This window comes from Capricornis sumatraensis, chromosome 7 (genome assembly GCF_032405125.1).
Source record: "Capricornis sumatraensis isolate serow.1 chromosome 7, serow.2, whole genome shotgun sequence".
NCBI lineage: Eukaryota > Metazoa > Chordata > Mammalia > Artiodactyla > Bovidae > Capricornis > Capricornis sumatraensis.
In genome coordinates this window covers 118,838,015-118,864,817 of record NC_091075.1, presented here as the reverse complement: position 1 = coordinate 118,864,817, position 26,803 = coordinate 118,838,015, and the positions used below count along the sequence as shown (strand labels likewise).

The 26,803-nt window shown below is 52.7% G+C and overlaps 1 protein-coding gene across 1 annotated transcript in view; it reads left to right on the top strand.

Moving 5' to 3' along the window:
• NSD2 (nuclear receptor binding SET domain protein 2) overlaps positions 1 to 26,803 on the top strand; it is a 75,502-nt gene continuing 48,699 nt past the window's right edge. Inside the window, exon 1 of the mRNA XM_068975009.1 lies at positions 1 to 52. The gene's annotated coding sequence lies outside the window, so the exon portion shown is untranslated. The remainder of the gene's footprint in view (positions 53 to 26,803) is intronic.

The window sequence follows — 26,803 nt, the reverse complement described above, 5'->3', positions numbered from 1 at the left end:
GCCGCCGCGCCGGAGAGCCGCCGCCGCCGCCGGAGGATGCGCCGCACAACAGGTCACTGGCGCCGCCGGCCCAACCGCCGCGGGCCCGGGGGGCGGAGGGCGGAGGGGCCGGGCGGGCGCGGCCATGTTGGGCCCGGCGGCCGGCGGCTGCACCTGTGCCGGCCCGACGCGGGCCGCCGGCCTTTGTTCGCTGCGGCGCCGAGCGGGCCGGGCCGGCCTTTGTGAGGCGCGGGCCGGGGCCGGGGCCGGGCGGCGGCGGGAGGGGCGGCCGGGGCCGCGGGGAGGCGCGTGTTTGTCCGCCGAGGCGCCGGGTGACACTCGGGTTGCCGGCCGTTGGTCAGCGCGGGCGCCGGGAGCCCCGGGCCTGGCAGGTGGCGGCGCGGGGACCCCGCCCGGGGGGGCTTGCCGGCCCGCGGCCGCCCGCGCTCGGCCGGACGGTGCTCCCCCCCGCCCCGCACCCCAACCCCGGGGCCCCGGGGGCGCGCGCGATGGAGCGGCCGCGGCCGCCCGGCAGGCTCTGCCCCGCTCGCCAGAGGGCAGTTTAAAAAAATCTCGGCATTTGAGACACGCGGGTCTCGAGCCTGGGCAGAGGGCGCAGGAGCCGGTGCCGCCGCCGTCGGCTCTCCCCGGTGTCCGCGCCGGTGCCAGGACGTGAGCGGTCACAGGCTTGACAAGTTAGCGCTTCTTAGGCAGGTGATGAGGGCTCGGGGCGCGTGTGCGCGCGTCCCAGAACCGGGGACCCACTCGGTTCGGGGGACTTCAGAGCGAGGTTAGGGAGGTTCTTGAGGACTGACAACCCCGCGCTCTAAGGCCTTGGCTTTTAAATGACTTAAACGCCGAGATACGTGTTCCCTAATCGCCCAACGACTTAAAAAGTTAACGTTGCCACTGCGCGTTGAGAACACCGACCCTCATATTTGTGTATTTTAAAATGAGATGGTCGAGATGGAAGATAAGTTAGGAGCCATCTCATTTATGCAGCGCTTTCGTTTTCCCCAATGTTTTCCATGCCCTCGTTACATGTGTTAAGTGTGACCAGAGCAACATGAAAAAGCACCACTCCAACCAGTAGCTCGGAGGAAACCAGTCGTGGGAGCGCAGCCCTTTCCTGGTGTGCTCCGTGCGTGCTCCGGCGCCCCACCACCGACCGGAGTTCAAATCTAAACTGCCGCCTGGAAGTGAAGAGGACTCATGCCTTAAGCACGATTACTTTGAGTCATTTCCTTTTCTTTTCTTCCATTTTCTCAGATGCTCAGCAGCCTTCAGTTTTGGGCCAGTGGTTGGTAAAGTGAGTACTTTCTGCACGTTCGTGAGTTTCTTAAGTTTTTTTTTTTTTTTTTTTAAGAACTCTGATCTATATAATACAAAAATCCTCGCCTCCTGACTGCGTTACTATAGATCAGGGTGGGCTGGGATTCCAGTGGTGAACATTCCAATTTAAAAGTATCAGAAAAATAACTTGCTGAATTTCAAAAAGTGATGGGCTTGATACTCCCCGGTGGTCCAGTGGTTAAGACTCTTAGCTTCCAGGGCAGGGCCATGGGTTTGATCCCTGGTCAGGGAACTAAGATCCCACATGCTGTGTGGCACTACCAAAAAAAAAAAAAATGATGGGCAGTTTCTTATTCTGTGTGCACATTTGTGATACATGTTATGTCTAAACTAACATAATTTGAAATTTATGGAGACACAACAGAACAAAACAATAAGTTAAACAGGCTGCCATGTGTGACTGCTAGGTTTATGGTTTTTATTCAGCTGATTTAAACAGGGCTGTTAAAATAGTACCTGCTTAAATGTGAGGACTCAAATGAGGAATAAGTCAGAATTGCGAGACTTACATGTTAGGAGTTAGAGACCTTGTGGCTTAGGGAAGAGTGGGCCAATCCGGCCACCTGTTCAGATGACCTCTCCTCCTGCAAGTAGTCCAGGTTGGGCGAGCTGGGCCCTTGCTGCTGCGCAGGCCCTTCTCTGGCTGTGGAGAGTGGGGGCTCCCCTTGAGCTGCGGGGCGCGGGCTTACTGAGGTGGCTTCGCTCGTGCGGCTCGGGGCCGAGGGACACGGGCCCACTCGTCGTGGCGCGCGGGCTCAGTTGCTCTGCAGCACGTGGGATCTTCCCAGACAGGGATGGGACCCGTGTCTCCTGCTTCAGCAGGCAAATCCCGGGCCACTGAGCTGCCAGGGAGGCCCCTCCAGGCAGTCCAGGTTTAAAAGGCTCACTCGCATGGCACAAGTGAACTAGCTAGTTACTTCCTTTTTTACGGCTTGACGCTTTAGTTTAAAACAGGTAAAAGTAGGTGAAGTTACATTTACTAAGAAGTGCTGGTGAGGGGATAGAAAACACTGATAAAATGTTGCTACATGAGATTGGGGTTGTCCTTGCGCACACACAAGCATGTGGTAAGGTGATGCTAAAGTTCCACATTTACTTTCTCCTGCCATTTTTAATCTAGACAAATAAGCTTTCTCAGGAAACAGCTGAGTTCTAAGTGAACATTTAATCAGTGGGAGTTGAAGTTATTAAGCTTTTTACTCACATATTCTGGTATATGGTTTTTGGTTGGTTGATTTTTGTTTTTTGTTTGGATATAATGCTTGGCTATAGAATGTATGCAATTTTGGATAAGCCTCTTAGTCTTCTAAGCTTCACTCCTTGCCCGGCTGCAGTAAATGGGTCCTGGTTCCTCAAATATGTGGTCCCCTGTCCTGATCCAGGCTTCTGCATGGACTGTTGTTGTGTGTGGACCACTGCTTGTCTTTCCTTTAAATTTTTTTTATTATTTAAATTTTATTTTTATTTTTGGCTGTGCTGTGTCTTCCTTGCATTTGCACGGGCTTTCTCTGGTTGTGGCGTGCAGGGGCTACTCGTTTTGCGGAGCGCGGGCTGTACGTACGTGCTCAGGCTTCAGTAGTTTGTCACGTAATTTCTCCGAGGCATGTGGAGTCTTCCCGGACCAGGGATCAAACCTGTATCCCCTGCACTGGCAGGTAGGTTCCTACCCACTGGGAAGCCCTGTCCTCCCATTTTGAACACAGAGGACCCAGCCCTTCAGTGGCCTTACGTGGCCTTTCTCCCTGCTGGACGAGCTCCTGGAGGGAGGGTTCCTACAGTCTCGGGCGGACTGGCCTCTGCTCATGCCTTCCTGTGGCAGGCGCTCAGCGAGTGCTGAGTGAACGGGCTTATGACTCGGGACAAGCAGCCCATTTTAATGCCAGCATGTGGCCTGTTTGCTTCTCTTTTTTGTAAGGCATGGTGAAGCAGAAAGGGCCCTTCTGGAAGAAACTGAATATGGAAAGTAAGGGGCTGGCTTAAGGTCTCCCTGCTTTAATCGGGGAGCCGAGACACTGTTTGCCAGGAAGGCCTGTTTCCTCTCTTTTCCTTTTGTCTTTGTAGCTAACTCAAATGTTAAATAAAAATTAACTGTGAAATATTGCAAACATATAAGTACAACAAGTAACAGAACAGACCTGTATGTACCACCAGGATGAATCAAGCGGTGATGTGTCTGCCGTGCCTCTCTCCCTGTCCCTGGGCAAAGGAGAAAGATAAGATACGCAGAAGCAGGAGGTGACATGGAAGTTCCGGAGGATTATGTTTATACTTTGCAAACTGTCTTTATGTGATTTGTTACTTTTGTTTTTAGGAATTGTTATTTAGGGTAAAACTTATTATTTAGGGGAGAAAAAGACTCAAATGAGTTACCCCAGCGATTGGTCAGCATTTTGCACTTGTCTATTGGTTACAGTATAGCTTTTGAAGGAGCTGATTGATTTGATGAGATTTGCCTTGCCAGTTAAAAAATTCAAGATATCTCAAATTAGTATTGTTCTTGAGTCTGTCTTCCAGAAAGCAAAGGGCCAAAGATGAATTTTTCAGAGCGCCTTAATGTCTGTAATACTTAATACTTTCAACAAGGTATACAAGGATGGAAACTGCTAAGTGGTGGTTGAGCTGAGTGCCAGCCTGCTGCCCAACAGCCCTAGTGATGAAACTCCCCTGTTGGGTGTGAAGAGAAGAATGTTTTGTCTCCCTGGAAGGAGTTGGGAGCTCAATTTTTAAGTTAACTGGGTTGTCACAGAAAGAATCAATGATCTGAAATAAGTTTGTTGTGCTGTTAAGGGTATGTTTCTGTCAGCAGTGTTAAACATTTTAAGTAATCTTTCGCTTGTGTTTGCCGCTGTGTTACGGAGGCTGACAGGTCAGGAAGGGTGTTTCTGACTCCAGCTCCCTCCCCTCAGCCAGCTCTCCATGCGCTGCCTGTCTTTCTAAAATGTGTGTGTGCTCCTGTGGGAGCCCGCTTTTCAGGGATCTCAGGGCCCTCTGGGGTTCAAGACCTGTCTCACTGCTCTTTCTGCCTCTCACTGCACTTTTTTTTTTTTTTTTTTTGCTGTGCTGTGCAGCCTGTGGGATCTCAGTTCCCCAACGAGGAATTGAACCGGGGTCCCTGGCAGTGCGAGCTTGCAGTCCTAACCGCTGGATGGCCGTGGGAGCTCCCTCTTGCACTCCGTATTTTGGTCTCGCCCGGTCTCTTCAGCCCTCTGCTGTGGCTGAGCTTTTCCTTGGCTCTTGCTCGGTCAGTTTTGCCTCCGCTTTCCCCTGTGGCCCTCACACACGCACATAGACTCAATCAGTGCCTGTGTGGGCACCGCTGGCTTCCGTTTGCATTCCTTCTCGTTCAGCTCTCATGCACCTCACTCCTAGAAGGTGGCCCCAGAGCCCCTGCCTGCCTCGGGAGCCCTCGGGAGTGTGTCTTGAGCTCTTGGTGCGTGGCCAGCCTCTTCCCGGTCCACCCTCCCTCTGCCTCAGCCGCGCTGGCCTCTGGCCTGTCTAAAGCGCTGCAGCCACGCTTGGCCCCCGGCCCCTGCATCTGCAGTTCCTTCTACTCGGACAACCTGCCTGGCTGGCTTTTCACCTGCCTTTAAGTCTTTGCTTAAACTTCCCTTCTCAGGCACCACCCTGACCCCTGGTTTATGATATCCTTTTGCTGTCTGGCCCTACCCATCTGCCTCCGCTTCTTTTGCCTAGCTTGTATCCTCTGACGTTCCAGGTGTTTTCCTTATTTGTCTGTGTGCCAGACTGCATCAAGAGGTCTGTAGCAGTGGAGATTTTTCTCCTTTCGGCTTTAACTACTGTCAGGCTCCCAGTGCCTAGAACAGTACCTGAGTGAATGTCAGTCCTTCAGTGACTGCTTATATGAAGACTCAGCCCCTCGTGTGTTGGCCAGTGTGTGAGGAGTGGTGTGGATCGAGGGCAGTGGTGCGAGTGTGCTTGCCCTGGTGTGAGGTGGCAGAGAGGGAGGCCCAGGGCAGGTGAGAGAGGCCAGAGAGGAAGCTGGCCAGCCAGCGCTCGAGGACAGCGGCCGTCCCCAGACCCAGGAGCCTCCAGGAAGGCTGGACCGACGCATCAGAGAGGGCCGGCGTGGCGCTGAGGGCAAGGGGGAAGGGCCGAGTGACCCTAACATTCACATTTCGAAAGATTTGAGAGGGCACCATTTTTGTCTCACTGTGAGCTAGTAAAATGGATAGTGGGCCTCATTTCTGATTTACCTCGGTTCCTTCAAAAAGAAACTGAGTTCACCTACCAGCTGAGATGTGTCCCTGGTGCCTTCCTACTCATAGAGGAGGAAGCCCTTGGTCTTGAGTGTGGCGCGTGGGCCCTGTGTTTCCCTGGGATCTTCACTGGCTGGCCCCTCGCAGCTGCTCTGAGGCCTCAGCATGGTGCTGCTGCCCCCAGGATGAGCCGTGCTCCCTCGCACGTGGTGTGCGTGTCCTGTGGCTCGCTCCATCCCCTTCCCCTGTGGGCGCCGCCAGTCTGCAGCACTTGGGATGCTCCCAGGTCGGCGGCTCCTCTGAGCGCCGGGCCCTGTCCCGGCAGCACACGGCTTGGGCTCTCTCCCTGCACGTGTCCAGGTTCCGAGCTTTTCAGGGTGAGCTCTCAGTTGTCTTCTGGGCTTCAAGCGGCACCCAGTATTAACTGAGAGTCAACTCTTGGAGATATTCGTACTTCTGAGTCTTCTATTTTCCCAAAGATTTATATATATATGTGTGTGTGTGTGTGTATATATATATATATATATTTATTTGGATGTGCTGGGGGGATTTTTTTTTTTTAGTTGTGGCATATGGAATCTAGTTCCCTGACCAGGGATCAAACCCAGGCCCCCTGCGTTGGGAGCACGGAGTCTTAGCCACTAGACCACCAGAGAAGGCCCCTAAAGATTTTTATTTAATAAAAATTGAATTCCTGGGTTTTTACGATTAAAGTATATGTTAGAAATAAGAGCTTCTGGGAAATTCCCTGGTGGTGTGGTGGTTAGGACTGCCCAGTTGCCCTGCTGAGGGCCTGGGTCCAGTCCTTCCCTGGGGAACCGAGATCCCCCAGGGCGCACAGCAGAAAAAGAAATAAGAGCCTCCTGTTTGCATCCCCCCAAAGATTGAAAGTCAGTGCCATCTGTGCAGAGTGGTTCCCCCTGTGTCTTGGAGCAGCAAATCTTGGTTCCCTCCTCTCGCTGAGTCCTCACAGCAGCACATCCCAGAGATGTTAAGTACTGTCCCAGAGTCACAGGCTGTAAGCGCTGGACCTCCTGCAGGGCCTGAGCTCTGCTTCTGTGCTCTGGGAACTCATTGTCCTGCCTCTCAGGGGACATTTGAACATCAGACCGTCTAGACACGAATAGGAGGGTGGGCCGTTATATTTTGTTAGTTAGTATGGCTGTGTACTTCTGCTGACATTCCTTCATTCAGGGAGAATTAAGAAATTAGCTGTGTTCCATTGATGAGCCAGAACTCATGTCCTCGGTCCCCTGGACTTGACAGACCTGTGAGGGGGCTGAAACGGGAGAGATGGTGGACAGAAGATTGCATCTTTGAAAAATCTGTGAAACTGTCTTGCTAAATAATCAAACCTGAAAACTGATCAGGCCTTTGGTCCCATAAGTACTCACCAGGAGGTGCGGGGTGGGGGAAGGGCCACAGGAGGCTGCGCCGCAGGGTCGCCGTTGGCTGGAGACGCGGGGCTCTGCAGGACTTGGCGACAGGCCGCCTCCACCGGAGAAGAAGGGCAATGTGGGCCGGGCAGGCTCCTGGAGGCACCCCAGCCGGATGCCCGCCCGCCGCAGGGCTGTGTGCATCCCGGGCGGGCCAGTTAGGTGGGGATGAGATGGAACACAACTTCGTATTTGTGACGGTGTTCCACTTGTGAAAGTGGAGCGCTGACTCGGTTTCTCATTAAGGAACCTTCCTTTTTTCAGCTGTTACAGTGGTTTTGTTTAAGAAAGGAATTTGTGTCTTGTAGAGCCACGTACAGAATTTGTCAAAAAGTGCACCACGGTCTGGGGCTTGCTTCCCAGCTGTGTGGCGAGGGAGCGGCTGGGCAGGCTGGCACACGGAGCGGGTTCGTGCGTTCGTGGTCTCCGTGACAGAGGGGGAGAGTCGTGCAGGAGACTTGGTGCAGCCTCTGCTGCTCTTGGTCTGTCTGTATATCCACGGGCGTCATGCCTGCCTGGAGGCTGAGGCCGGTACCGAGCGCGGAAGAGGGCCCGGCGTCGGGTGGTGAGGGCTCCAGAGCAGAGAGCCCGTGGCAGGAGAGGGCCGAAGGTCAGAGGGGAGGGCGCTGAGCGCAGAGCAGGCTGTGGGCGGGGGCCGCTCTCGAGGCTGCACGGAGCATTTTCATCTGCAGAGGAGCGTGAGGCCTTGCGGGTTCAGGCGGGCGTGTGTGGGTGGGCAGTGTGCGTCTGTTTGCTTTGGAGAGCGCGTTTCTCAGGGTCGTCTGTGAGCTGGTGGGGGGAGGGTTAGGGGCGAGGCCGTGGGAGGCGGCCTGTGTGCCCTGGCTGGCTGCGTGAGTCTTCCCAACTGGCTCTCTGAGCGCCCCATAGGACTGGGCAGCCTGCCCGCCTTGAAATTGGGTGTGGCTGCGTGGTCTGCTTTTGACAGTGGGAAGGGGCGCGTGGCCTGTGGCTGGGGCCCTGAGAGCCGCGTGCTTGGCCACGTTCCCGCGCCCCTGCTCCTGGTGGCAGCGTACAGGTATGCGCTCCGAGTGAGAAGGAAGCCTCGGGGTGAGCCAGGTCATTGCCCGGTAACCTGGTCCCCCAGGCTTGGTCCCCAGACTGGCCGCATGGGCCACCCGGGAGCGTCTTAGAAGCACGGGCTGGGGCCCACCTTCTGCCTCCCCAGGCCTGAGCTCCCGGGCAGGTGGCCGCCTTCGCGGGGTGCCTGAGCCTGCCGCGCTGAGAACTCTGCCTGGAGTTCCCCGAAGGCCCAGCGCTCAGGCCTGGCGCGGCCTTGATGAGGGGCGCGGGTTCCGCAGAGGAGTCAGCGGGAAGGGCCTGCAGTCAAGCCACGAGGCCCGTGGGTTGTGGGGAGGGTGTCAGTGACCCCTGAGTTTCTGTTTGACAAAGCCAGACGGAAGCCCATTCACTGTCCGAACAACATCCATTCTTGTAAGATTCCATTTACTTGGGTTTCGAGGCTCAGAAACAAGGACGAGGCTAAAGAGGGATGTTTAAAGCTCTCATCGACGCCTTCACCCCCAGGTCGCTTTCTCCGGGACACCCACACTGTGCCCTTTCTGTCTTGACGCCTGGCTTGCTGTCCCCCACCTGCCCTCCCTGCGAGTGGAGGCCCCTTGCTGGCGGCCCTCGCCCCTGCTCCCCACGGTGGCCCCAGGACAGCACCACCTGGATGGGCCCTTAGTGGGCACTGAGGGACCCTGGGCACATCCGTGTGGGGCAGCTTGCTCCGGGCCTGCAGGGGTCCTGTCTGTGTGACTCAGAGCCTGGGCCCTGCCCAGTGTGAGGTGCTGAGATCTCCGACTGCTCTGCAGCTCGGGTTCTGGGGCGGGAGCACTGGCCGGCTTCAGGCTCTTTGCTCTTCCTCAGGTGCGAGGGGGTGGCCTGGGGGAACAGTGCCTGCAGGGGAGCTCAGGGAGACCCCGAGGGCGCGCCCCTGAGGATTCCCCTCTTTATTCTGCGTCGGAAGGTGTCCCTGATTGCGGAAGACCCCTTGGGATTAGGCCTCATGTTGACAGTTTATGGATTCTCTTCTGTTGAGTTCTGAAATCTGTATAAAAAAGTTTTTATTTCTGGAAGTTCAGCTTCTTATAACTTCTTTGAAGACGCGACCGTGTTTTGTTTGTGCGGCGCAGAGGCTGAGCCCGTGTGTGTGTCTCAGGCCCTGGGGCGCTTGCAGCAGCGCTGTTGGCAGAGGGTCCGAGCCGCTCCGTCTACAGCGGGTGCCTGAAGCCTGGCGCCTCCTCCCGTCCCCTCCCTCTGTGAGTTCCCAGCACCGGAGTCAGGTAGCAGAAACAGTTGTGAATTCCAGCCTAGAGTTTATGGAAAGCTTCTTTTCAAGGGCATGCAGTTCCTTGACGGACCATCAAGGCGAAACAGTAAGCTCACGCAGCACTAGTCGTTAGACGACCAGGGACTTCCGCGGGGGTCCGGTGGCTCGGACCTGGCCCGCCCAGTGTCGGGGCCACGGCCATCCCTGGCCCGGAGCGGCGGCCCACACGCCGCAACTGAGATCTGCCTGCTCCAACAGCTGGTGCAGCCAGAACGTTTCTTTCTTGTAATCACAGTACGTTTCATGAAAAGTTTGTACGAATCAGAAAAGTGGAAGGAAACTATTAATTGTAATCTTACCAACCAAATGTTTAGGTATGTATTTCCTGTTTGCTTTTCATTCATCGGTCTGAACCAGGCGCCCTGAAGACGGTTCCCTCTGTGAGGGTCAGAGCAGAACGCAGCAGCCTAGGTGACTGTTCCAGGGAGACGGCTGCTCTGCCCCTTCAGCTGTCTCTTATATCTGTCTATTAAAAAACACTTGCCTGTTTTATGGAGCTGAGAACTTTGAGGGCCGTGTGTTACGTGTGCAGTTCTATCTTCAGGAGATAAGGATTTGGCGTCTTTCCGCCCCACTTCCCCTTCCCCGGTCTCCTGAGTCCAGTGGTGTCCGGCTGTCTGCGCCTTCCTGGTGCGCTGCCCCAGAGCGCGTGGCTGAGAGCACAGCAGTGTGTGTGTGTGTTTACACTCTTGCAGTGTGGACTTGCGTGCCAGGGCCCACCTGTCACTGCCGGCGTGCTGTCGGTCTGGGTCACTCCCGCGGTGCCCATTGCTGGGGGCTGTTGGCCCGGGTCCGCCATTCTCCCTGGCACGGGCCGCCCTTGAGGCAGCTTGGGCCTCCTCACAGCATGGTGGCTGCTTCCTGCTGCAGGAAGTGAAGCTGCCAGTCCTTTTGCTTTCTGCTTATTTCTTGGCTGCACCACGCGGCTTGTGGGAGCTCAGGTCCACTACCCGGGCTTGAAACTGGCCCACGGCAGTGGCAGCCCGGAGTCCTAACCACTCGGTCGTCAACAGATAGTGACAGATGCATGGAAAACTAAGCAAATAGAAAAAGAAAAGGCTTGTCCCCCGTGGACAAGCCTTTTATTTATTCATAAAAACACCTTAAAAAAAAAGGATGCGTTTGATTTATTTGTTTTTTGACTGTGTGGCATGCAGGGTCTTCGTTTCCCCAACCAAGGATTGGACCCGTGCCCCGCAGGGGAAGCCCAGAGGCGTGCCCCCTGGGCCTCCAGGGAAGCCCTGCCGGCCCTTTGAGAGGTGAGGCGGCTCCAGCCTGACGTCGCGCCTGCTGTGTGCAGCTGGGAGCAGCCACAGGCCCGGGCCAGGGTCAAGGATGTAGAGAAACAGGCTTTATCTCTTGGTGGGGGAGTGACGAAGAAGTTTTGGCCATCTTTAATATGCCACAGGTTTTGTTTGACTCTTATGTTTTTAATTTTAAAAATTTATTTAAATTGGAGATGAATTATTTTACAATATTGTGATGGTTTTTTGCCATACATTAACATGAATCAGCCATGGGTATACGTGTGTCCCCCCCCATAATCCCCCTCCCACCTAATATATCACAGTTTTAACAGTTTTTATTTATTTATTTTTAAAATTTTGTTTTGTTTTTGGCTGCACTAAGACTTGGGGGATCTTAGTTCTTCGACCAGGGATTAAACCTGGCAGTGAAAGTGCAGATTCCTAATCACTGGACCGCCAGGGAATTCCCACAATTTTTGGTTTGAATGACTATTTATTAATTGTTCTATTGTTTAGCTGAACGCTACTTTCCTAGTAAATTGTTTTTCTTTTTCTATTTGCTTAGTTTTCCATGCATCTGTTACTAATGCAGGCTCAGGTTTTCCAGATGAGTTGTGTACAAAGCCTTTGGAGATGGTCAGGTACGCGTTTTTCCCTTGGGGAGCCTGTCTGCTGGAACTGTTTGTCTTCCTGCTCCCGACGGGCCTTCCTAGACCCGTGCCCCGGCTGCAGGCGCCCCGTCTTCTGCGGGGACCACCCACCCCTTAGGTCTCATGTCCCCCGTGGTTTGCCTCCATGTCTTGGTGGTATGTCTTTTGGGGGTTATCTCAGAAAGTGTGGGAGGCAACGCTTTTAGAGACCTTGCATGCCAAAATGATCTGTTCTGTGCTTAAACTTGATTGATAGCTTGTCTAGATACGTAACTTAGATTTAAAATAGTTTCTCTCAAAAAAGTGAAGATGGGAATTCCGTGGTGGTGTAGCGGTTAGGACGCCTTCCTTTCACTGCGGAGGGCACGAGTTCAGTCCCTGGTCAGGGAAGTAAGATCCCACAAGCTGAGCAATGTGGCCAGAAATGAAAATAGCTGGAAAATCTGACAGTACTGCTTCATTATTGGGGGGGTCTTCATGGGTGTTTTCTTTTTTCTAAGATAACTGATGCTACCAAGATCGCCGATTCTGGCCTGTCACCTACCTTTACCCCAAACCGCGTGGTCTCTTTTGTCTTCATCCTGTGGAGTGCCCAGTGGGTCTTTTCAACCTCTTGATTCTGGGTATCTTATTTCTTCCCTAATTTTTAGAAATCCTGACTCCACTTCTTTATATTTCTCCCCAGCTTTATTACGGTACAATTGACAAATAAAATCTTCTGTCTCCCAGTGTCCAGTGCCCAGCGTGATGCATAAAATCAGCACCTCTGCGCCGTACGTGGGGGCTGAGAGTGAGCCCTCAGAATTCTCATCGCGTGTCTGTGAGGTGATGGATGTTCACTGAACTTACTGTGGACGTCATTTCCTTGTGTGCATCCGTTGTGCCGCACACCTTCAGCTTACACAGCGCGTGTGTGTGCTCGGGCGCGTCCCACTCTGCATGACCCCTGGACTGCAGCCCACCAGGCTCCTCCATCCGTGGCATTTTCCGGCCCAGAATACTGGATTAGGGTGCCATTGCCTTCTCCAGGGGATCTTCCCAAAGTCTCTTGCGTGTCCTGAATTGGCAGGGAGGCTCTCTACGACTGCGCCACCTGGGAAGCCCTGAACTCCGTACGGTGCTGCATGACTGCACACGTCTCAGTGAAGCTGGAAGAGAGAGAATTAGAGCTGGAAACCCGTGTGCGGTGTAAGGATCTGAGCCCCCACATGCACTGGGAAGCGGCCGCTGACCGAGCTAGCACACCTGGCTCCGCCCTCAGTTCCCGGTCGTGTGTTGGGGGCGAGCGTGCTTCACATTTTCTCTCCCAGCAAGTTTCGGTGTGAAGCTGGGTGTTCTGATCATAGTCCCTGGACTGTGTGTCTAGAGCTTGCTCATCTCACAAGCGAACGTCCGTCCCGTTGGCAGCAGCTCTCCGTTTCTCCGCCCCTTAGCCTCTGGCAACCAACCGCCCATTCTCTCTGCTTGTACGAATGTGGCTTATTTCAGATTTCGCGTATAAGTGAGAGCGTGCAACGTTTTAATAGAACGTCCTCTGGGTTGACCCATGTGCACGTGGCAGAATCTCCTTATTAATGGCTGGATAATCTTCCACCACACGCATAAGCCCCCTCCTCCTTTTTGGCCCCTGTGTGACATACGGGGTCTTGGTTTCCCCACCAGGGATCGAACCCTGGCCCCCTGCGCTGGGAGTGTGGAGTCTTAGCCGCTGGACCACCAGGGAAGTCCCTAAACCCCATTCTCTTTTTCCATTCCTCTCCGCGCGTGGACTGTTGGGAGCGGTGCTGCAGAACGCGAGTCTGCAGACGCATCTTCAGCGTCTGGGCTCGTTTCCGTCTGGTGCGCCCTCAGAGGTGGGCTTGCTGCGTCCCACGGCAGCTCTGGTTTCCATTCCTGAGGAATCTGTTCTCTCCCCGCAGTCGCTGCAGCGGCTCACATGCCCACCAGCAGTGTGCCAGGCCTCCCTTTTCCCTGTGGCCTCACCAGCGCTCGTGGGTTCTCTTTGATGATAGCCGTTCTGACAGGTATGAGGTGCAGGCTCATTATAGTTCCATTTGCGCTTCCTGAGTGTCTTCCCGTGCCTGGGGCCCGTCTGCATGGCTTCTGTGGAGAAATGTCAGTTCCGGTCTCTTTGAGAATTTTAAACTCCTCTGTCCCTGGAGCTCGTGCCACGCGGGTGTTTCTTTAGTGCGGCCTTCAGGTGTTTTGCTTTCTCTGCCCCAGGCTGCTGCGGGCCTTCCCCTTCCTCCTCTTCCTCCCCTCATCTTTCTTCTCCTTCCGGCTCCCTTCCTGCCTCCATCCCTCCTTTCTCCTGCTCTGGCAGTTCTGTAGGAGCCACGATATCCGGGTCTCTCTGTCCCCTTAGTGGTTGTGGAATGCAGTTACAAAGAAAGCAGTGATTTTTTAATTATTTTGGAAATATCTTTACATTTTCACAATGTTCCTTTAAAAATCGAAAGAAAATCTATGATTAGATAATATGTTCACGCGCCTCAGAGTGGAAAAGTGTCGTGTGAAGGTCCCTCCACTGCCGTGCCCCCAGCCGCCTAACCTCCTCCTGGAGGCGCCTGGGCTCCAGGGTGGCCCGAGCGTGCCGCCCTGGAGGACAAGTGTGTGTGCTTGGTGGTTTCTCTCTTGCCCTCTAGTGTGTCTTCTAGATCCCTAGCTTTCTTTTGCTTTTACATTCTTAACTCTCAAGCTGAATTTTCCCCAGATGCCCGATGGCCCTCGATGCAGGCCCCCTGCCGAGATGGAGGTCCAGGAGCTGCCGGCGGGGCTCTGGGCGGGGGCTTCGCCGAGGGCCGATGGGTCGGGACCCACTGGCAGGGTCCTGGTAGGCGGCCTCAGCGGGCTGTTTTGCAGTCTGCCGCCTGGAGCGCCCGCTCCGGCGCCCCCGTCCTTTGAGTGCACTCCACTTCTCCCACTGGCTGCCAGGCTGTGGGTGGGGCGGCTGGGACTTTGATCTGGTCTTCAGACTTGCTCCCAGTGTGCCCTGCTGTATGCCTTGTAAGGCACAGTTTAGAGGGAAAATAGGAAATGCCTTACAGATATGTGGATGATACATCTTAATATGACGAAGCCTTTCCTACTCACGAAAGATTTGATAGGGTAAAAATTGACATGAACTTGATCAGTTGAGCTCTTTTGAAGTATATACTTTGGTGGTTTTTCTGTACATTGTCAGTGTTAATGTAACCGTCCCCACTGTCTAAACCCTGAATGGTTTTGCCACCCCAGTAGGGAGCCGGGTGCCTGCTGAGCAGTCACCCCCCCTCCTGCGTGCCCCCAGCCACCACTCTGCTCTCCGTCTCTGGACTCTCCTGTTGTAGGCGTGCCGTAGAAACAGTGTCATGTGGTAAGTGGCTTTCTGTGACTGGCTTCTTTAGTCCAGCGGTGTTTCTGAAGCCTTGAGGTTTGTCCGTGTGACGGTGTGTGTCAGTATTTCATTTTTATGACTGAATATCCCATTGTATGGCAGGGTCCACTTTTCCCCCTGCGAGGTGGCTTGTGGGACCGTAGGTCCCCCAGCCAGGTGTCAAGCCTGGGCCCCTGGCAGGAGAAGCATGGAATCCTAACCACTGGGCACCAGGAGAGTCGAGATCACTTCTGATTCCATCTGCTTATCAGTTGTTAGGACATTGGGTTGTTTTTCCTTTTCAAAAATAGTTTTGTCAAAATTCTTGTACAAGTTTTTGTGTGAATATGTTTTTAGTTCTCTCTGGGGTAGATCCTAGGAGTGGGATTGCTGGTTCTCGTGGCAGTTGGGGGACGTCTTGATTGTTCCCAGCTGTGGCTGCTCCGTTTTCCATCCCTGGCAGAGTGCGAGGGGTCCTGAGATTTGCCGCTCTGCACGGAGACGAGAGGACAAGCAGGCCTGGGGCCGGGGGCGGCGCCGGCCTGTGTGTCCGTGCAAGGCTAGGGACGGGCCACGGGCAGAGCGCGCCCGGGTGGCTGCGCCCGGGGCTGGCCTCGAGCGGGCCTGTGTGCTGTGCGTCCCTGAAGTGAGCACAGAACGAGGAGCAGGCCCGTCACAAAGGCCTCACTGTGTGCAGAGGGAGCGAAGCTTCGGCTGTGAGTCAGCCCTCCATTCTGTAGGTACAGCCGCTCGGTGGACAGTCTGGCAGGGTGACGCGCTGTTGCGTCCTCAGCCCCTGTTCTGGGGCAGACTCCGTGCTGACCCCGGTGCTCCACATGGAGCTCTTTCCCCTGAGACGGGGCGCCCTGTGGTCATTCCGCGAAGGCAGGACCAGTCTGTTCCAGGGAGACTTGTGCAAAATGTTGGAAAGCAAGGGAGTGTTAGGGAGTGTGTGTGCCTGCTTCCGTTGTGCTTGCAGACTTGACTTTTCCATTTGAGTCTCTCTTCTGCTTCCGCACGAGTGACAAGCTTGGTGCCTCTCTGGGCTCTGGGGGAGGCCTGCCTGCTGTCCGGCACTGAGCCTGCCCCCGGGGACTCGGCTCAGCGTTGCGGCATGGGCTCTGCAGGCTGCAGCTGTACCGGGGAGCTCTGGGAGGGCGGGTGCGGAGGCGTCCTGAGCACAGGGAGGACACTCTTCCGCCACCCCTCCCCCCTCCCCCAGGCCCTCCCCTCTCCCGTCTGTACGTTAGACCCTCTGTTGCCCACTCTGGAGTATCAGCTCCCTAAGAACAAGGTGTGTGCCTTGTTTACCGCTCTGCTTCCGCATGTTGGAACCGGGCCTGTGCGCGCTGGCTGGTTCTAAACGCTGGTCGGTCATCCGGGCACTTCTTTGGAGAGTGGTGCTTTTCCCTTCATCGTGGACACCCCTCCTCTGTTCCGTGTGGCCTCCCCAGCCGCTTGCCGCGCCAGCACCTGCTCTGGAGCGTCTGTGATGTGCGTGGAGTGGGTTGCGCCATCTTCAGAGCTTGTTACACGAGGCCGCACGCGATGCTTGGCTCCCCCCACCCTCCCCTCAGTCCCCTTGGAAAACCATTCGTCACTCTGAGCTGTTAGTTTCTGCTTTAACTAACACATTTTCAGTTTTCACTGTAACGGCATCACGGTTTTCTTTTCTTTTATAATGACTGCATGTTGCATTTTGTTTTTAGACATTTTAAAAGGGAAAGGCTTTGTAGACGAGAGGTGCCCTGAGCCGCCAGCCTCCCTGCAGCAGCAGCAGCAGCAGCTTCCTCCTGGAGAGGTGGCTCTCCCCTTCAGCTTCACTGCGGTCGCTCTCCTGACTCACTTATCTGCTCTCTTTGTCCTTGTGGATCGACCCTTCGTTTGTAATTCTGTTTTGAAAATACTTGTTTATCTGGCTGCGTCAGATCTTTGTTGTGTCGTGTGGGATCTTTTGTTACGGCGCACAGACCCTGGCTGAGGCATGTGGGCTGCGTGGGCTTAGTTGGCCCGCAGCATGCTGGGTGTTAGTTCCCCGGCCTGGGATCGAACCCTCATCGCCTGCGTTGCACGGCACACTCTTAACCACTGGACCACCGGGGAAGTCCCTGAAATTCCTGACAGTCTTTTTAGTTGGGGTTTCTGTAAGGAGTGTAGGTAAATGTGAGAAAGAAGCCTCACGTTTGTTCTAAACCCACTCCCCACTTGTTCCCTGCACCCTGCTTCTTCTTCTGGGCTTGTAGCTTTGCTCTAGTGTGCCTTTCAGCGTTCCTTTTGTGGAAGGAATGTCTATACTAAACTGCCTTAGTTTTTGCATGTCTGAATATACACTTTGGCTCATGCTTGGTAATAATTTAGAGGAGAAATTCTCTCTTCCCTGAGCACTTTGGAGAGGCTCTGCCACCTGCTTCTCTCAGTCGAGGCCGCACAAAGCCTGTGTTTCTGTTCCTCTCCTCGGCTGAAGTCTGTCCATTAACTTATTCTTTACGGGGACTTAGGTTTGAAGATTTTCTTTTTGTCCTTCATATTCACAAAAGTGTGTGTTTAAGTATTGATTTGTTTCTCTTTATTTTGCTCAGAACCCTGGGTACCCTTTTTAATCTGAATACTTAAGTTTAGTTTCATCTCTGGAAGAATTTCCATCATTATCCTTTTGAAAATCGCCTTTCCCCCATCCTTCCTAGTTTCTCCTGGAACTCCAGGGGAATGTAAACGCCCTGAAAGCAGAACGTGCTTCACATGTACGTGTGCAGACAGTCGCTGTCTTCACCGTCTTCACACGCACCGTCCAGGGGCACCGAGCACGCCCGCATCATCGTGCATCTGTTCCTGCGGCCTGCTTCAGAACTTTCCCGCCTCGTGAGATGGAGACTGGTTCCAGTTGGACACCAGCTCTTCATTCTCTCTCCCCCATTCCCTTGCAGGCTGCCTTTCTATCAGCGCTTCTGTCTCTAGGAATTTGATTCCTCTCGGGACCTCATGTAAGTGCAGTCAGGGAGTTCCCTGGTGGTCCAGTGGTTCGGTTCAGTTCAGTCGCTCAGTCGTGTCTGACTCTTTGCGACCCCGTGGACTTCAGCACTCCAGGCCTCCCTGTCCATCACCAGCTCCCAGAGCTTCCTCAAACTCATGTCCATGGAGTCGGTGATGCCATCCAACCATCTCATCCTCTGCCGTCCCCTTTTCCTCCCGCCTTCAATCTTTCCCAGCATCAGAGCCTTTTCAAATGAGTCAGTTCTTTGCATCAGGTGGCCAAAGTATTGCAGTTTCAGCTTCGGTGTCAGTCCTTCCTGTGAGTATTCAGGGTTGATTTCCTTCAGGATTGACTGGTTTGATCTCCTTGCAGTCCAAGCAACTCTTTTTTTTTTTTTAATTTTTTTCTACCCATTGTCCATGTTAAGGCAGACATGCTTCCTTATCACAAACCTATGTTTTTTTAGTGGATTTATTTCCAGTGACGGTTTTGATTTTATACAAAGATCTTTGTCACAACTCTCTGGACTGTAGCCCACCAGGCTCCTCAGTCCATGGGATTCTCCAGGCAAGAATACTGGAGTGGGTTGCCATTTCCTTCTCCAGGCAAGCAACTCTTAAGAGTCTTCTCCAACACCACAGTTTGAAAGCATCAATTCTTGTGGTGCTCAGCTTTCCTTATAGTTCAGCTCTCACATCTGTACACGACCACTGGGAAAACCACAGCTCTGACTAGATGGTCCTTTGTTGGCAAAGGAATGTCTCTGCTTTTTAATATGCTGTCTAGGATGGTCATAGCTTTTCTTCCAAGGGGCAAGTGTCTTTTAATTTCATGGCTGCACTCACCATCTGCAGTGATTTTGGAGCCCCAGAAATAAAATCTGTCACTGTTTCCATTGTTTCCCCATCTATTTGGCAGGCAGTGATGGGACTGGATGCCATGATCTTAGTTTTCTGATTGTTTTAAGCCAACTTTTTCGCTCTCCTCTTTCACTTTCATCAAGAGGCTTTTTAGTTCCTCTTCACTTTCTGCCATAAGGGTGGTATCATCTGCACATCTGAGGTTATAGATATTTCTCCTGGCAATCTTGATTCCAGCTTGTGCTTCATCCAACCCAGTGTTTCTCATGATGTACTCTGCACATAAGTTAAACAAGCATGGTGACAATATACAGCCTTGACGTGCTCCTTTTCCTATTTGGAACCAGTCTGTTGTTCCATAGCCAGTTCCAACTGTTGCTTCTTGACCTGCATACAGATTTCTCAGGAGGCAGGTCAGGTGGTCTGGTATTCCCATCTCTTGAAGAATTTTCCACAGTTTGTTCTGATCCACACAGTGAAAGACTTTGGTGTAGTCAGTAAAGCAGAAATAGATGTTTTTCTGGAACTCTCTTGCTTTTTCTATGATCCAGTGGATGTTGGCAATTTGATCTCTGGTTCCTCTGCCTTTTCTAAATCCAGCTTGAACATCTGAAAGTTCATGGTTCACGGACAGTTGAAGCCTGGCTTGGAGAATTTTGAGTATTACTTTGCTAGCGTGTGAGATGAGTACAGTTGTGCGGTAGTTTGAGCATTCTTTGGCATTGCCTTTCTTTGGGATTGGAATGAAAGCTGACCTTTTCCAGTCCTGTGGCCACTCCTGAGTTTTCCAAATTTGCTGGCATATGGAGTGCAGCACTTTCACAGCAGCATCTTCTAGGATTTGAAGTAGCTCAGCTGGAATTCCATCCCCTCCACTAGCTTTGTTCATAGTGATGCTTCCTAAGGCCCACTTAACTTTGCATTCTAGGATGTCTGGCTCTAGGTGAGTGATCACACCATCGTGGTTATCTGGGTTGTGAAGATCTTGTTTGTACAGTTCTCCTGTGTATTCTTGCCACCTCTTCTTACTGTCTTCTGCTCCTGTTAGATCCATGCCGTTTCTGTCCTTTATCGAGCCCATCTTGGCGTGAGACGTTCCCTTGGTGTCTCTGATTTTCTTGAAGGGCGCTCTCGTCTTTCCCGTTCTGTTGTTTTCCTCTGTGCAATTTCACTGTGTTGGTCGCTGAGGAAGGCCGCGGGATAGGACTCTGTGATCTCACTGCTGGGCCGTGGGTTCAACCTCTGGCTGGGGAACTTAATATCCTGCAAGCTGTGTGAAAAAGTGAAAGTCGCGTCCAACTCTTTGTGACCTCATGGACTATACAGTGGTGGAATTCTCCAGACCAGAGTATCAGAGTGGATAGCTGTTCCCTTCTCTAGGGGATCTTTCTAACCGAGGGATCGAACCCAGGTCTCCCACATTGCAGGTGCATTCTTTACCAGCTGAGCTACAGCAAGCTGTGCAGTGTGACCAAACAAAAAGTGGAGCCACACAGCCCTTGTCCTTCTGTGGGCAGCTTTCCTCGCTTAGCATGGTGCGTGTGGGGCGTGTCCGTGGTGCAGCGTGCCTCAATACTCATCCTTTTTAAGGCTGAATAATATTCCGTCATCTGAGGGTCAGTTGATCGATTCATTCGCCTGCTGAAGGACACCTTGATCGCTCCCAGGTTTTGGCAACGGTGAGATAAAACTGACACACACCTCCTTGTGCAGGTTTTCCTGGATGGAAGTGTTCAGCTTCCTTGGGTAAATTCCAAGGAGTGGGATTGCTGGATCGTGTGATGAGAGTGTCTTCAGTGTTGTGAGCAACCACGGAAGTGTGTTCCCAGCAGCAGGGAGGAGACTGCTGCTGCTCCGCATCCGCTCAGGCAGCCGGTGCCGTCCGTGTGGCGGGTTCTGGCCGTGCTGAGCAGCGTGGGGTGACTGCTCTCCCTGCGGGCCTCCACGGGGCATGCCCCCAGGCCACCTCTGGGGTGGAGAAGCCCCTGAGCACTCCCAGCTGCCGGGCAGGGCCGTGCAGTGCTGCTCCTCCCAGGCCCGCCATTTGTTTCTTGGCTCGGGGTTTGGGCCCCCACCGCCTTCTCAGGCAGTTTTCGAGGGTGGCTGTGTCTCCGGGGGCCTCCGGGGGCGTTTGCTGTGGGCCCAGCCCTGGGCCGGAGGGGCAGCTCGGCACACAGCACTCTGACCGCTGACCTGTGGCGAGGCCGGCGCTCCGTCCGCAGGAGCTGGAGCGCGGGGGCGGGCGCTCGCCGAGGAGGGGCAGTGGTGGAGCCCGAGGCTGGCCCGGGCCGCGGCCCCGCGCTCTGTGCCTGCTGAGCCCGCAGCTCTGCGGGGTCAGGCGCCCACGTGGCCCTGCCCGCTGCTCCAGGCCCGGCTCAGAGGCCTGTGTCCTGTCCCCTGCTGCTGTGCCCAGAGGCTCCTTGCTCTTCACGCCTCATTTCTGGATCTGGAGATTTCCCTGTCTTGTTTTGAATTAGGCGATATACATAGCTCACTTTTTTTTTCTTTAAAAAAAGTAAAAATTTGGCATCTTCACGAGAAATGTCGTGAAACGTGTTAAAATGGTAACGGAGTTCATCGTAATGTTGAACCATCGTGAATAAATGCTCTGTAGCTGTGATACCTTATTTTAACATGCATGGTAATAACTGGGTTTGATTTGCTGCTGTTTTGCCTTTTTTTTTTTGACGGTCCTACTCTACTGATCTTGGTCGATAGCTTTTCTTTGTAGTACTGCTCTGGTTTTGACGGGAGAGGTGTGCCGGCCTTACGTAGTGATGTTTGGGAAGCTCTCCGTCACTTTCCGTGATGGGAGAAATTTGAACAGCAGGAATGCTGTGTTTGCGTGATGAGTAATACACAGCAGTTGGGAAGACTGAGTTGAGCTTGTTCTTATATCGACACAGCGGGAATCAGCTGTGTTGGTCGAACCGCAGGCCCGGTGCGGCAGCATTTCTGGGCATGCACACCCCGTGCAGCAGCTCTCAGCTCCGCAGCCTGGAAGGCGCTTTGTGAACTGATGGTGGGGGACTGAGCAGGCAGATGCCATCTTTGTTAGGACAGTCACCCTGTCCCAGGCCTGCGGGAGGTGGTGCTGCGCTGGGAGCTTATGTCTGGCTTCTAGCTGTTGGACTTGGGGCTCCCGGTGGGTGCTGTGGGCACGGAGAACCAGAGCCCCAGGACGCTGCTGTGGGTGTGTGGTGGGCGGTAGGCAGCCTGCTGGGCTGAGCCTGGCTTCTCTCGCCTGGGGCCCTGGGTGCCCTGAGCCCGTCTTGCCGGTCTTCGGCTGGAGGCGCACATTGTCCAGAGGCCTTCTGTGCCAGAACAGCTTGAGGCAGGTCGGTGCGATGCTGAAGGCTGCCCTGTTGGACGGGCGGGTGTGCACACGGGTCCTGTTGCTCTTTGCGCTCTTCTGCTTTTAAAGCTCATCCCTCTCCCCCGATTGAGGGCCACTGAGCCAGCGAAGCCCTCTGGGCCGTTTTTCCGTGGTTTCTGTGGGCTTTGCAGGTTTTTTGCCTCTTGGTTGGGTTTTTTGGTTTTCTTGGAATGCCAGATAGAATGAAAGATTTCCTAACTTACTGGTATAACCTTGATAAAAAACGAAAACTCCTTGAAAGGTCAAGTCAGTGGTCAGTGCCGTGGTGGGTGTGAGAGTGGACCCTCTCTAGGGGGCTGTGCCTTCAGGCGTCGTCCCAGGTGGAATCCTGGGGAGTAGCGAGCAGCCCGCAGTTTCCAGGTGAGGGAGGGATACAGGCCAGATGCACAGAGAAACAAGTGCCTGCGCGAGGGTAGAGTGCCAGCAGCAGACGCAGGTCTGCACAGACCAGATGCTAAGAGCTGTGTCTGATACATGCGGAGATGTGAAAGAACTTGAAAATTCCAGCAGGAGCAGGCAGTCTTGGAAATGTGGTTCACGTGTAGGTCATGCTCCCCTAGGCCTGGCACTAAATCCTGAGGGGAGCCAGGAGTCCGAACCTGTGTGTGAGGGTTCCAGGCCTGAGTGTTGGCGACTGGCCTCTTGGTTACGTCTGTCGGCTCTGTCTCCTGGTGTCGCGGTCTGAGCTGTGCGCTGCCCAGGGCTGCCGTCCGCGTCCTTCACTCGCACAGGCTGCCTGGGGCTCGGCAGGGCCTCTGGGCGGCGAGCGCGGGGCTGCAGCTGGTGTCTGCCGTGTCTGTGCGGCTGTAGCGCGGCGTTGCGCCTTCTGCAGTCACGTGAGTGTTCAGAAGCCGAGGGACAGAGGGCCTCACTTGGGCTCACCGTTTCCGGTGCCTTCATCCCTCCCTAAAGGCCCCGGCGTCGCTCTGCTCTCATCCCTCACCAGCCGCAAGAACTCCTGTTGGCATTTCTCATAGTGAAGACCTGATGGCAGCAACTTCCTAATTGGTATTTCTTTTAAAATATATTTAGTCATCATTCTTACAGAATCTTTCTTCTGGATGTCAGATACCAGGTGGGCAGTCTTTTCCCTTTCCCCATTACTCTCATCATGGCTGGCTCCTGTTTCTCATGAGAAGTGAATGGCCATCCATGTCACTGGTCTGTATTTAATGGACCTTTTGTCCCCCCTCTGCTCTTTAGGGTTTTTCTTTATATTGGTTTAAATGTTTCCACTGACTATACCTGGGTGTGCATCCTTTTACATACATCCTGCTGAGATTTGGGCTTCCCCTGTGGTTCAGCTGGCAAAGAATCCACCTGTAATGCAGGAGACCTGGGTTTGATCCCTGGGTTGGGAAGATCCGCTGGAGAAAGGAAAGGCTCCCTACTCCAGTATTCTGGCCTGGAGAAGGCCATGGACTATATGTGTATATAGTATAGTGTGTACGTATACTATAGTGTATAGTATAGTGTACGTATGTATATATAGTCCATGGGGTTGCAGAGAGTTGGGCACAACTGAGCGACTTTCAGTTCAGTTCACTTCACTTCTGCTGAGATTTGCTGAGCTTCTTGAATCTCTGAATTTATGTCTCACTGAATCTGAAAAGTTTTCTGTTTAATCTTTCCCAAATGTTTTTTTCTATCTCATTGTTTCTTCCCTCTCCTCTGGGTAGGAGTGGGAATCCAGACCCTTTGATGTTGGTCTGTAGCACAAGCTAGAATCAAGATTGCTGGGAGAAATATCAATAACCTCAGATATGCAGATGACACCACCCTTATGGCAGAAAGTGAAGAAGAATTAAAGAGCCTCTTGATGAAAGTGAAAGAGGAGAGTGAAAAAGCTGGCTTAAAACTCAACATTCAAAAAATGAAGATCATGGCATCCAGTCCCATCACTTCACGGCAAATAGATGGGGAAACAGTGGGAACAGCGACAGGTTTTATTTTCTTGGGCTCCAGAATCACTCTTGACAACTGAGCTCGCGTAGTGTGATAACCTAGTGATCGCACTGTTCCCGTCAGGCACGTTTTTACAGATAGGTGGACTCATTCATCGGAGAAGGCGATGGCACCCCACTCCAGCAGTCTTGCCTGGAAAATCCCATGGACGGAGGAGCCTGGTGGGCTGCAGTCCACGGGGTCGCGAAGAGTCAGACACGACTGAGCGACTTCCCTTTCCCTTTCAAAACCGCTGCAGATGGTGACTGTGGCCGTGAGATTAAAGATGCTTGCTCCTTGGGAGAAAAGCAATGACAAACCCAGACAGAGTATTAAAACTCTGTCTAGTTTTAATACCAGACGTTACCTATAGACAGTACTAGAGACATTACCTACAAAGGTCCGTATAGTCAGAGCTGTGATTTTTTTCAGTAGTCATGGATGGATGTGAGAGCTGGACAGAAAGAAAGGCTGAGCACTGAAGAATTGATGCTTTTGAACTGTGGTGTTGGAGAAGATTCTTGAGAATCCCTTGGACTACCAGGAGATCCAACCAGTCCATCGTAAAGGAAATCAGTCCTGAATATTCATTGGAAGGACTGATCCTGAAGCTCCAATACTTTGGCCACCTGATGCGAACAACTGACTCAATTGAAAAGACCCTGATGCTGGGAAAGATTGAAGGCGGGAGGAAAAGGGGACGACAGAGGATGAGATGGCTGGATGGCATCACCAACTCGATGGACATGAGTTTGAGCAGGCTCCGGGAGTTGGTGATGGACAGGGAGGCCTGGCGTGCTACCGTCCGTGGGGTCGCAGAGAGTCGGGCACGCCTGAGCAACGGAACAACAAAGTAGATCACAGAGGCTCTGTTTCTTTCTATTAATTTTTACTCTTTTTTAAAGATCATTTCTACTGAGCTATTTTCAAGTTTCTTTGTTATATATATTTTATTGAAGTACAGTTAACTTACTATGTTTCAGATGCATATGAAATAGAAAAAGTGAAGCAAACTAGATAAAAGTCAAAGGTCACCATACAGTTGAGCTGTTTTTAAACATGACTGCCCCTTAGAAACATACCTGGAGGCTGGAGGAAAAAAGCAATAGCTGAACATTTGTATTTTTCAAAAGAACTTCAAGACAGTTGTGTAACATATCTGGATTTTAAAAAGTGGTAACAGGTTTTCCTGTTAGATCCTAGTTTTGACATAGAGTCCTATTGTTTTTCTACTGACCAATCATGATACAATGGTATTGAGTAATAACTACATAATCCCAGTAGTAAAAGATGTTTATCACTTTTCACAGTCGGGTTTCACAATCAGTTCAGTTCAGTCACTCAGTCATATTCGACCCTTTGCGACCACACGGACTGCAGCACACCAGGCGTCCCTGTCCATCACCAACTCGTGGAGCTTGCTGAAACTCAGGTCTGCCGAGTCAGTGATGCCATCCAACCACCTCATCCTCTGTCGTTCCCGTCTCCTCCCACCTTCAGTCTTTCCCAGCATCAGGGTCTTTTCCAGGGAGTCACATCAGGTGGCCAAAGTATTGGAGCTTCAGCGTCAGCATCAGTCCTTCCAGTAAATATTCAGAACTGATTTCCTTTACGATTGACTGATCTCCTTGCTGTCCAAGGGACTCTCAAGAGTCTTCTCCAACACCACAGTTCAGAAGCATCATTCTTCAGTGCTCAGCTTTCTTTATGGTCCAACTCTCACATCCATACCTAACTACTGGAAAAACCATAGCTTTGACTAGATGGACCTTTGTCGGCAAAGTTAATGTCTCTGCTTTTTAATATGCTGTGGTTGGTCATAGCTTTTCTCAATCAATAACCAGACAGAAAATGAAAGATAATTACAATTGCAAGCCATAATGGGAACGCAATTAACAATATAAAATAATTACATGCAGTTGGGGGTGAAGCAGAGTGTTGTGAGTGGAGGTGCACACGTGCACACGTTTTCATCGACTCAGCCCGTCTGTGTCTTCTGGTTGGTGTATTTCATCCATTTACATTTAAGGGAATGATTGATAGGTGTGATCCCATTACTGTTTTCTTCATTGTTTGGGTTTATTATTTTCCGTAGGTCTCTTCCTTCTCTGTGTTTCCCGTCTGGAGAAATTCCGTTTGCATTTGTTGTAAAGCTGGTTGGGTGGTGCTGAATTCTCTTAACTTTTGCTTGTCTGGAAAGCTTTTGATTTCTCCATCGAATCTGAAGGAGCGTCTTGCTGGGTAGAATATTCTTGGTTATAGGTGCTTCCCTTTCATCATTTAAAATGTACCATGCCATGCCCTTCTGACTTGTAGAGTCTCTCTCGGGAAATCAGCCTGCTGGGCGTCCCCTTGTATGCTATCTGTCGTTTTTCCTGTGGTGCTTTTAGTGCTTACCTCTGTCTTCAGTTTTTGTCAGCTTGGTTGCCCTGTGTCTGGCTGTGTCCCTCTCTGAGTTTGTCCTTCCTGGGACTCTGTGCTTCCTGGACGTGGTTGACTCTTTCCTTTCCCATGTTCAGGAAGTTTTCAGCTATTATCTCTTCAAATATTTTCTCAGGTCCTTTGTCTCTGTCTTCTCCTTCTGGGACCCCTGTAATGCCAAAGTTGGTGTGTTTAATGTTGTGCCAGCAGTCTCTTAGGCTGTCTTCATTTCTTTTTGTTCTTTTTTCTATATTCTGCTCTGTGGCAGTGACTTCCACCATTCTGTCCTCCAGGTCTTCTGCCTCAGTTACTTGCTGACGATTCCTTCCAGTGGGGCTCAGAGGTTAAAGCGTCTGCCTGCAGTGCAGGAGACCTGGGTTCGATCCCTGGGTCAGGAAGATTCCCTGGAGAAGGAAATGGCAACCCACTCCAGTATTCTTGCCTGGAGAATCCCCTGGATGGAGGAGCCTGGTGGGCTACAGTCCATGGGGTTGCAGAGTCGGACACGACTGAGCGACTTCACTTCCCTTCATCTTTCAGCGTGTGTTCGTCTCTGTGTGTGTCCTCCAGGTCTGCTGCCTCGGTTACCTGCTGATGCTTCCTTCCAGTGTGTGTTCGTCTCTGCCTGTTCTTTCCTTCTA